Source organism: Perna viridis, chromosome 11, assembly GCF_037379345.1.
Source record: "Perna viridis isolate PV_CMFRI_1.1 ecotype Kerala chromosome 11, ASM3737934v1, whole genome shotgun sequence".
In the NCBI taxonomy this organism is placed as follows: domain Eukaryota; kingdom Metazoa; phylum Mollusca; class Bivalvia; order Mytilida; family Mytilidae; genus Perna; species Perna viridis.
Genome location: NC_142455.1, coordinates 7,012,773 through 7,024,659, shown reverse-complemented (window position 1 = coordinate 7,024,659; position 11,887 = coordinate 7,012,773). Strand labels below are relative to the sequence as shown.

Genomic DNA, 11,887 nt, shown 5'->3' with positions numbered 1-11,887 from the left:
TATTAAATAGGAATCACGTTCACATTTTCTTAGCCTTAAAGACTGGCTATGTCCTTTGTTTTGTTATTGTAATATGTCTTTTACTTTCACATTATTTGCGACTGTCTGGAGTTGTGATGCATTTAATGATGCAATGAATCAGATAAAATGGGTTCCTAACTAAAGAGAGTTGTATATTAGTGTGATCTATCTTGGCGGTTTAAATTTATCAAATCATTGAGAAGCAAGTACAGAAAATACAATGTATATGCTGATTGTCCAAAAGAAACACTAGATTTTTTAATGATGTATAATATTCTAACTGAGCACATGCTAAACAATAGTGATTTCATATTGAAGGGTTATCTACAAACTAGTGCCCGAGTTTCGTATGTATACCATGGCGGCTGGAAAACAGCAGTTTGAGAGGCAAACCTTGTGATTCATCGTTATGTCCTATGGTAAGTGTCACATTTCATTTATTTGTGCAGCCACATTTAATTTGTATATTTGGTAACATGGTTGTTCAGAGAAGTTAAGCTCTTTTTAGCGGATTACCTTAGAAAGGTCCTATTTTGTCATACGGACTTATATTATCTAGTATCAAATACAAATACGTACAGAAAAAATGAGTAATCAAGTGAACTAAGATTCGAGCGGAAATATAGGATAAAAACTGGGCAGTTAAAACAGACGCACACAACAAAGAGCATGAAATAACCAATATAACACCTACAAAAAGACAAAAGTAAATGAGCAACTTATTTTCAATACTACGAACAAAGACGTTTTTAGAGTCTATAATTTCTAACACGGTTTTAGATAAACTCACAAAATGCATGTATCATAATGTATCATCAGACAGCTTACAATTCTTGTGGATTTACTAAATTTTCAAAACAGTTCATAAAACTGCACTCTCATAAGGCACTGATTTTTTTTAGATATTCAAAAAGAAGTTCTACAGTTTACAATACAAGGTGTGCGATTTGCTAATTCAAAACCAAATATAATTAGACAAAACCATTCACCTAACTTTGGAAACTGTCGGAATACATTTCTACTGACGCCAATTTCCAAAGTATATAAATGCGTAGTTTTATCCACGACCACAACAATTACTGACATTTTTATAGAATTTTAGATATAGCTATTTAATATTGCCGCCATCCAAATACCATATCACACATGATGTAAAGTTGCACTCGGATGTCACGGTAAGTTCTTCTGGTTCATTGTACTTGGGTTATTAACCAAAGAAAATTTATACGGATGGCTATATTTTACAGATACCGCTACATATATGCGAAGTTGTGGGGTATGTAGAGCCTTTTATTGAGAATATGTATACTATCTAATTATGTATTGTTTCGTTTTGGTTTTTATTCGTAAAGAAACGGCTTCATTCCTTACATTGCATATGGTAGAACCTCTCAGTGATAGATTTGGCTTCCTTATTCGTTAGTTTTAGTTATGTGCAATGTATAGAATTGATATTTTTGTATTTGGTTTATAGTGTTGCATTTTATATGTATAGTTTCTTTAAGTACATATGGTGGATATATGTACATAAATAATTATAAAGTTCATGACCCTTTAAACTAATATTATTCTGGTTCAAAGCGGAGGTTATATAAAGATCATGCTGTCCATCCGTCCGTTCTACCCTTCATGCAAAGTTTCTAACTGAAATTTTAACCAAAACTGCTAAATGGAAGTTTTCCTCAAGTCTTCAATTTCAAGTAATTTGATTGGTCGAAATTTGAGTTGAGGAAATCACAAGTTTCGTTTTTTTTATGAAACCGGCCCCTGGTGCAATATTTATTGAATTTCTGACTAGATGAATAAACATTATTAGTTTTAAATTGTTATACTTTTTCATTTGACCTGCAGAAAAAAAAAAGACAAATGATGCACACATGCGAGCTTAACAATGACCTCTAGTATTAAGATTTATTGTTTGGTATAACTCGAATAATTCAGCACTCTCTGTCGGTCAAAGTCCTTGGAGATCGGCGGAACCACTGACATTATTCGGGTTATATTTATTGATGCGACCTTGATATGTTTCGAACGAAATTGAGGGGTAACATGTTCATTGCCTACAACTTGCACCGTTACAATATTTGATTCTTTGCTGATTCCAAACATTTGAAGATGGCAGGTTACCACCCAATCCAAAAACAAATAACAGTTTGCATTCATTTTAAAAGGATTTCATTATATAATGACATATTGAAAAAAAAATGTATAATGTAAAGATGCATATTCGTTCGACCCTGGTTTAAGTGATGAATTTAATCCACAAACGACACCAGTATTATGATGTTGAATATAATTGACAACATACAGACTCTGAAAGCGTTAAAAGCTAGAAATGTTAGGCATGGTCAATTAAAAATAGGTTAGTTATATGCAAGATGTTAACTTCTGTTACGAAAAAACCCTTTAATAATGTTGGTTAGATAACAGAGTTGGCGATAATAATTGTAGTTACCAGCATGTTTCATTCTGACACAGATCAAAAGTATATAGATCAATCAAACAATGAACATTAGTGCTGCAGTTTGGACTTGTGCAATCCGAAGATAAAACAGCTAAAATCAAAGTTATCTATAGTTGCTTCATATTGAATTATTTTTTTTTTGTATTTACTATATGAAAATCATGTTAACAAAGCCGATCACATCAAATTTATAAGTGCATTAAAGAAATGACTGTTATAGTTTTTTTTGTCTTTGATAAAATAATGACAAATACGTGGTTCAGTTTAGTGGATATACGTCGAAAAAAAAAAGAAATAAAAGATAGCTGTACTTACTTCATGTCATTCTCGTCAAAATTAAAACAAAGACAAAAAAGTAATCTAATCTCATCTTTTTTTATGGTTGTGTTCTGCACGTAACGACGGAACTCACTTAAATAAATATTTCCTAATGTTAAATCATTACTCACGTGTATAAACAGTAATCTAAGCACTCCTTTTTTTCTCCTAATCATGGATTTTTATATGCATGCCTTTTTGTTAATTGTATGTTGTTGAAAAGTACATAATTTGTTTTTGATAAACACGCAACAAGATTCAATGCAACCTTACTCGGCAGTCTGTAGTGATGACAAACTACGACTTTTTTAAACGCAATGACTTTTCATTCCGAATTGTGAACTTTCCTTTCACCTGTGTCATCTTTGATCCCTTCAGCACCTGTGTATGGACTTTTCATACATGTATCACAACTCATACTTTACATCTGGAACAGGGATATGTTAATGCTACAAGACTGAAGTCATCACTACAGAAGTTTTGTGGTCATCATCATGAACTCGTGGATCATTACAGTGTATTCAGTTGCACTATGATAACTGATTTGTTCATCGTGTCATAGTTTTCCTTTCCTCTTTCGTCTACCCCGGACTTGACTCATGAGCAACTCGGCGGATGTTTCTAGAAAAGCAGAGGACGCTTACCCTACAGGTGCAACTGGTAAGTTTTTATTGGAGTCCGAGTTGCTCATTTACTTTTGTTACTTTGTATGCATTATTTTAGTTACTTTGTGTTCTTTGTAGAGTTATCTTTTTTCCATGTCTGGTCCTTGTCCCTGTATTACATTCTTTTGATTTCCGCCAGAATCTTAGTTCCCCTAATTAATCTTTTGTACCGAAGCTCACGTTGAAATGTTTCCTATTTGAAAGATTTAGGATTTTGCTAATCGAATATTAAATTTACGCAGTGTTATACGCCCGGAATATACAAATTTACCAGATCTACATAGTTAACGTCAGAACAACTATTAAATTACATTCATGAAGAGGGTGGTTTCCACCTAAACCTGATTTTACACAGTCAACAACAAATTTATTTTCAAATAATGTAAGTGCCCTCAGAACAATAACAAGGTTCATAAAATGAAGAATTTAATATTTGTACCCAACAGAACTTATTCGCTAAACTTCTCTATTAAATAGTTAATTGAGTGGTCATATTTGGGTCGTAATAAAGAGATTCGTTTTTTTATGTGACTTGATCGTTAATTTGATATTCTATACTACATATGAACACCACCTAGATTATTTTTCTGTGAATTTTTATACATCGTGTACTATGTTACAACCCTTCACGATTTCTACAATAAGGAATCTTCCAGTCAGTAAAAGCTATATTTATTTAGAAAGCATCTCTGACCAAGTTGTCTACGATACTGAACTTAGTACATATAAACTCAAAACTAACAATGACTAATTCTAAACGCTTTCTGGATATTGTGACCAATACATATAGACCTCACTTGGTGTAGGTTCTAGTGGTTACAGAGAACAAAAATAAAACGACAATTAAAGTCCATAAAGTGTAAAGTTTTAACCCTTTCTGAAACTCTACTTCGGTGGTTTTAATTTCAGTCAAAATGGATTACATTTTATGTAACATGGAGTGACTATTAAACATGTTCTAATAAACTGAGAAAGCTCTTTAACCTTCAGTTTACATGAATAATTTATCATAGCAAGTACAATTTTATTGTACATGAATTTTACCGAATTGGCAGGGCATTCAGACCTGTTTACACTGAGTTATGTTTAATTTGTGAAAATAAGCACACATTTAAACAAAGTGTCCTATATCTACCACTTACTGAATTTTTTCAACGAAATATGAAACTTTTTTTTCACGTATTTTTGCTAAGGCATAAAATCCGAGACATACATTCAAGGTCACGATGACACATACAAATAATTCCTACACTATATACAGAAAAAAACAGAGACGGGGAAAGGTTCAAAGATACAAATCTCTACGAAACGGTTAGCATAAAAAATATGGCCAAATGCAATCACTCTATGGACCTTTTTTTTCATGTATGATTTTCTATAAAGTGCAAATCTAAATACATAAATGATAATCGTTATGTGAATGTGTTTCACGTATAAACTGAAAAGGCATCGTTTATTTGGTGGTCTTTTTTAAACCCTGAAATAATTTACCATTGATAGTGTCTGAATTATATGTGGACTGGTACTTATAATGACAGTTTATGGTTTCGACAGTGACAACTAAATTTATCAACACTTAGATAAAATGATTAAATGTTTTGTCATAGCATTTCCTGAAACAAATTTCCAATAGATATAGTTGAAAATGGAATTTTGCCTGAAAATCAGTATGTGCTTTAAAAAAATCGTTTGATGTTTCTCAAACTTTTTAAGGTTTATTTCAGTCGATTCGATTGGTTTATGGTTAAAATATGAACATGTACGGTCCAGTCTGCTCGGGGAACTTGGTTAAAATTTGACAAAAATGCTGAAAAAATGCAAAATTTTGCACATTTTGTGCACTTTTATCATTGACAGCATGGGTATTTATTCTCAAGTTTTATATATTTGTTAAATATAGTCAAATATAACTTAAATACAAATATCTTGAGCGAACACGTGTGCAGCCACTTAACAGTTGCAGAAATATTAAAAGTTCAAGGTCTAGTATATTTTGCATAATTATATAATGTAATTTTAAGAATAAGTTTTCGTTGAAGGTGACTTACATGCACGTATTAAGTATTTGTAACCATTTTTCTATACTTATACTATTACCTGAAAATGAGTTTTAATCAAATATTTGAAATGAAAAACATATTAGGCCAGAAAGTGTCTTTACTTTTGTGTTATTACACCTAATGACATGGGTTTTTCCCTACAGCCAAATATATAATGCATTCGTGGTGTACTTGAATGACCTCAACATAGAATTAATTCGTAAGTACATTTCTATGAAAACAATACCGGGAAGGTGGGCCTACTCTTTAGCTTGTTGTTTAATGAAAACTGCTGCTCTTATTCCATATAATGTTAATTCATTGTTTTTTTATCATTTTGTTTTCAGTAGTGATTACTGTGGTGGCTGTAACTATAAATGCTTATAAAATCCAGTCGACAAAAAAGAAAGAAAAGATCAAATGGCTTTTTATGGCTATGTCAAAAAGATTTGTTCATCTGGTCATTTATTCAAGTAAAATTAATCTCATTATTATTAGTATTATATAATGTATTGTCCAAATCAGGAAAATGTCATAAGGTTGACCTGCGGAGGAGAATGGATAGGAGCATAAGATCCTCGACCTTGCGACTGCCATTTCTCTATCTGATATGTTCTTCTAGATTGTGTGGATTTTGCTATAAAAACAACTACTGTGATATTTATTTCGTGGAAATTTCCCTCAAAACTTACAAAGAAAAGAACAAACAAACTAACTAAATCTAAAATTAAAGAACAGAACAAACTTGAAGGCGATGAATCAATTTGTTTCACGAATAAAATGATTTGATCAAGAAAGAAAAATAAATACATATTCTTATGACGCAATAAAATTAAGGTACATCTTCAAATTTGATATTTCTTATTGAATTAGATTTCAATGATTAGCCCGACTGAAAACTTTGACAGCCTTTTTGTTCTTTGTGCTGATGTGACCGTTGATTTACCGACCCCAATTTATTTCATATTTTATATACCCGTTTTATGGGTAGTCTAATCTTGCAGTATTCCAAATATAAAAAACGGAAAACACTGAGGCTTCATTCATTGCATTTCATATCATAGAACCTCTCAGTGATGGATTTAGTTTCCTTATTCGATAGTTTCGGTTTTGAGTACTTCTTGTATCAACTAATATTTTCATTATGATCTTCCTACATGTTTGATTTCAATGCAGCTGATGAGAGGTTACTCCTTGAAACACGTGTACAGCGTATCGAAAATAACAATAAATAAAACTGGTATTTTTTTGTATTGTTTTATAACTTTTGTGCGCCGGGGCCAGGGCTGATGAATTACAACATAATTTTGTAAATTAATTAAGGAAATAAGACGTACAAGTAAGTTATGGATATTATTAAATTTCAGTTGAATACGTAATATCAAATTAATACAAATGTTTATGCTTTTTTAACTATTTTTTCAGTTTTCGCAATGGCATACAGATTTAACTGCTTTTGCTGTTCTATGGATGATTCAACACTTAGAAATCTACTAACAAACTATATAATTATAATGTAATTAAAACCACGAAAGACACAACATGCCCACCCAAAATTCATTTTAATTTGAATGCAGCAAATTAAGTTGGTAACTTCACTTAAATTCTTATTTAGTGATTTTTACATGAATTTTGCGTAAAAATTTCACATAAAAATGATGTGAAGTGAAAATATCATGTTAAACTTCCTGTGCATAAATTTCAAGGGAACAAATGTTGCCTGTTTATTACAGGAGGCGACAGAAACAGTGCACCCTATAAATTAATCATGTAGCAAGCAGATAAACATTTTAATCCTCCACAATCTCTAACTGCATGCAGTTTTAGCCAGTAATCATTGCCAAATTATTTAGTATGGATCAAGCTGTAACCGAATTATTTTCGCAAAAATAATATTTAAAATGGCTATTTAATTTCGCGGCTTACACGCTCTCTCTCTCTCTCTCTCTCTCTCTCTCTCTCTCTCTCTCTCTCTCTCTCTCTCTTCTCTAACCTGTATTCAACAGAAAAGGAGTTGTTCCATGCGATTCATTTTTTAGTATTTTTTTTCTACACGGATAATTGCTATAATAGTTTTAAGATATTTAGATAGTAAAATAGTATGCTATTAAGTTTGCTTTTTATGAAAACGCAAAACCAATCTTTAAAAAAAAAATAAGTCTTTTGTCCGTGTTTTTCGTGTGTATCAAAATGACTATCAGCTATTTCAGATGAACAAAATTATCACACAAACATTAAAGAGACTAAACAAAAGAGGCTGTTTACTAGAAAAGAAAATCTGATAGTTTCCCTCCCACGACACCACAAAAAGTCATTCAGATGAAAATGAAAAATATGAATGCACAAGTTCACTGCATAATGAAATATGTGAGCAAGTTATATCGAATTTTATTTTGTGATTCCAGGGGAGTTACAGATTACAGACAGTCTCTCCTAAGTCGACGTATTGCCAAGTTTATCTATTGTATCAGGACCATCTTAAAATAAATTGAAATACAATTAAAAAAAAGATGCACTCGCATCATCTGATGAAAGCGTATTCCACATTTCAGTTTTGTCCAATTCCAATAAGAAGTTTCGTAAGATTTGCAGGTAGGAACTGAGCATTGACACAGAAAAATGAAAGACTGGACGGATGGACAGAGTGATCAATAAATACTACTTCCCTGTAACCGGGAAACTATGAGTATAAATTATGAAACATACAAAATTAACCACATTTTGTTCTTCTTGTATAGAGACATAATACAATTAAACACAACAACCCTAGGCAACAAGGAAACAAAGCATAGACTGAATGAATACAAACCCCCATATTACGGTCTGGATACAGTGGCCTCAGTCAATATCAGCTTTAAGTGTTCCATAAAACATACTATCACATATTACAAGGCAAATTTTCAATTCAAAATTTATACAGCGAAATAAACAGCCTAGCAAGGAAAAAAAGGAAACAAATTGTAAAAATAATAAAAACAACATTAAAAGTAAATTTAAAAAAAACAATAAAACCAATTTATGTATTTATTAAACAACTCTATCTTCATGGAGGTCCTGCATTTACTCCTCCTATACAGAAATGGGTGCATCCACAGACATTACTGCAATGAATAATTAAAATAAAGTGAATATAGTCTAGCCCTATGCTAAACAGTACTATTTCCTAAAAATATGTTTTATGACATACATAAAATTATATTATTTAACATCGCAATATGAATATGTTAAATTATATTAAGTTTTCAACCAATTTGTTTTAGTTCGAAAAACGCCAATTGATGTATTTGTTGTCTTTTATGAGGCCATCTCCATGTCAGTATTCTGCGAAACTACACTATATAAACTGGTATGATGAATATTTATGTCAGCCAGAATGTTACCTGTTCAAGTTTTGATACTGTTTTATTTCTTGCCTGAAAGTGAAATTTAATTAACATCAGACTCCATGACCGTCCTAGACTTCTGACATTTGAATATTAATGTACTTGACGCTGGAAATTATCAGCCCCAATACAAAATAGGAAGTCTACTCCCTTGAACATCAATATATTCTGCCTAGCAGTATATTCACACACGAAGAATTGGCATACATCTATGTGATACAAGTGGGATTTAAAAGAAATGATTGTATTTCGTAACAAAAAAGCTTAAATACACGAAAAGAGAGGCTTACCAGCAATATTGCCCAGGTGGACATGGCGAAGAGTCGCAAGGGTTGCCGTTCGAACTACAGTTATCTAGTCGCCATGGTGGACATACGAAACGTGGACACTCAGGTCGAAATATTACTAAAATATCAAATAGCGCCTTTGTTTTAACAACACTGCAGTTGAGACAATGCATATGCATTAAATATCAATCTCTGTACAAAGCAGGTAGTCGGTGAAATGTGTTTTGAAAAAAAAAAATCATCTTTTGACTATTTGCACCATCAGACTAAAAAAAAAAAGACAATGTTTTCCATATCATGTTTGTGCATTGAGTAATAATTTTATTGAAATGCACTGAAAATGAACATTTCAAGGGCAGATAATCATGTGAAAAATCTCATTTTTAAAAGATTTTATTGCAAAATATCTTAGCAAAGCCAGTGATGCAGAAATCAAATAATGTTCTTTGCAAATAGAGAAAGCATCCTTTAGTGATATTACATTGTGAGATCGGTAGGTTTTGCCGTCAATGTTTCTGATTTTTTTTTCCATTTTGCCCGATTCTTACAAACACTTACACTTAATAGCTCTTAATTCACCCCGAAAGCGAATATTTTTTTCTGTTGTATCATAGTTGATAGACTTGGATATATATGAGTGTCATTATATAATTTTTTTCTATTATTAAAGGTCGTGGTAAATACATAATTTGAAAATTACTATGTTCTTCGCAAAATTCGTTGTCTCTTGTGATTTAATTGAATAAAATCGATTTTTTAATGTATATTCAATTTCTATTTTCACAGTTAAATTTGCATCAGAATTAAAAAAAAAACTAATGTATTTTAAAGTTCGTTGTCGACACTCTAGACTGGACGGTTGTAAATACCCATTAACTGGCTCTGCTTTTACGTCTCCAGTAATTTGCCTCTGTCAAATCCAAGATTGATGCTTCTCAATTTTTAATACAATTCAATTATCTCATAATTTGAACAGCAAATATTTTTATGTATGTGTGGAAAAAACTTAATTGTTTCAATACATCCTACATACGACATATGTTTTACTTTTGATCTACATGAATGGTTACATTAGTTCTAATTTTAGGCATAGTGATACATGCATATGTTAAATAATCTGGCCAACTTTTCCATAATGAAATCATATATCTTACCCGAATGTGTTAAAGTAAAGAAAACAGCTAGGCGAACGCAATTCCGCATATTGTTCTCGTGATCAGTTATATGTATGCAATCTAAAGTATCCGGCTATGAAACAGCTATTGATATAAAAACATAAGAAAAACATTACGATTACAGTAGCATTCTTTATAAGTATAAGGCATTAAATAATACATACATATATAAAACCCTCGAACACCAATTGTATTTTTTCTGCAGCGACATCACAGACCGCTTTACCAGTCATAATGTGTAGGGTCGGGCAATTTAGCCTCCTGTGGTGGAGCGCAAATGTTCCTACTCCTATGGAATATCACAGCAGGGTCCTTTAACGTGCGAGGAACGTGGCATCTTTCCAAATACGGTGGACCACTATGGTTTGCGGTCAGGTTTTCCTTATTGTAGCCTGACAACCCCAGCATGTAACACGCCAGGGCTACCCCATTCCACCACCTGGGTCACACATCCCAGTTGCTCTGTGGGCAGAGCGCCTAGCCCACGGCTAGGTTTTTGAGCACTATTAAGTCGCCTTTTACGACAAGCTTAGCGCTGCTGCATTCTTTTGAAACCAGGACTTTCACGGGGCTGAAAATGACATTTTGCAATATTAATCGTTCATGAGTGTATGATGTTTTCCAAAATGCAAATCAGTGTACTCAAAGGACTATATATGATAATGAAAAATATGACGTGTGTGAACCGGAAATGCGTAGATTTTTCGAAAGGGTTTTCTGCATTTTGACGATGCCTGAAATTTGTATGGATTGGTTTTTGAAATCACGTTCACATTTTCTGAGTCTTAAAGGCTGGCTATGACCTTTGATGTATTATTGCAATATGTTGGATTTTGTTATATGTTTGACTTTCATATTATTTGCGAATACCTCTTTTGTGATGCATTTAATGATACAATTGATCAGAAAAATTGTATTTCCTCCTGAGGAGAGTGATATATTAGTGTGATCAATCTTTGCTGTTTAAATCTTTCTAATCATCGAGAAGGGAACGAAGCAAGTAAAGAAAATACAATGTACATGCTGATTGTCCAAAAGTAACTCTTTGATTTTTGAATGAATAAAATATCCCTCATTCCAACTGAGTATATGTAAAACTATAGTATTTTCATATTGAAGGGTTATCTGCAAAATAGTGTGCAAAAAAGTGTCCGGGTTCTGTATGTATACCCTGGCGGCTGGAAAATAGTATTTTGAAAGGCAAACCTTGTGATTCATCATCATGTTCGCTGGTACGTGTCACATTTCATGTATGCTGCCACATTTTATTTGTATATTTGGTCACCTGGGTGTTCACAGAAGTTAATTATTGTTTAGCAGATTACCTTAAAAAGGTTCTATTTTGTCATGCGGACTTATATTGTCCATTATCTAATATCTACACGAACAGAAAAAATGAGTAATGATGGGAACCAAATTTCAAGCAGAAAGTAGAAAAACTGGGCAGTGAAAAAAGACGCACACAACAATGAGCATGAAATAACCAATATAAAACGTACAAAAAGAGAAAAGTAAATGAGCAACTTATTTTAATA

General features: G+C 32.4%; 1 long non-coding RNA gene across 1 annotated transcript; it reads right to left on the bottom strand.

The window, feature by feature from the left end:
* Positions 1-8,517: 8,517 nt before the first annotated feature.
* LOC148602778 (uncharacterized) lies at positions 8,518-10,487 on the bottom strand. The gene is made up of 3 exons (XR_015916727.1): positions 10,332-10,487; positions 9,181-9,295; positions 8,518-8,608 (listed from the first exon to the last, which is right to left on the bottom strand). It is a non-coding gene; the product is annotated as an uncharacterized LOC148602778 (long non-coding RNA).
* Between the last annotated feature and the right edge of the window lie 1,400 nt (positions 10,488-11,887).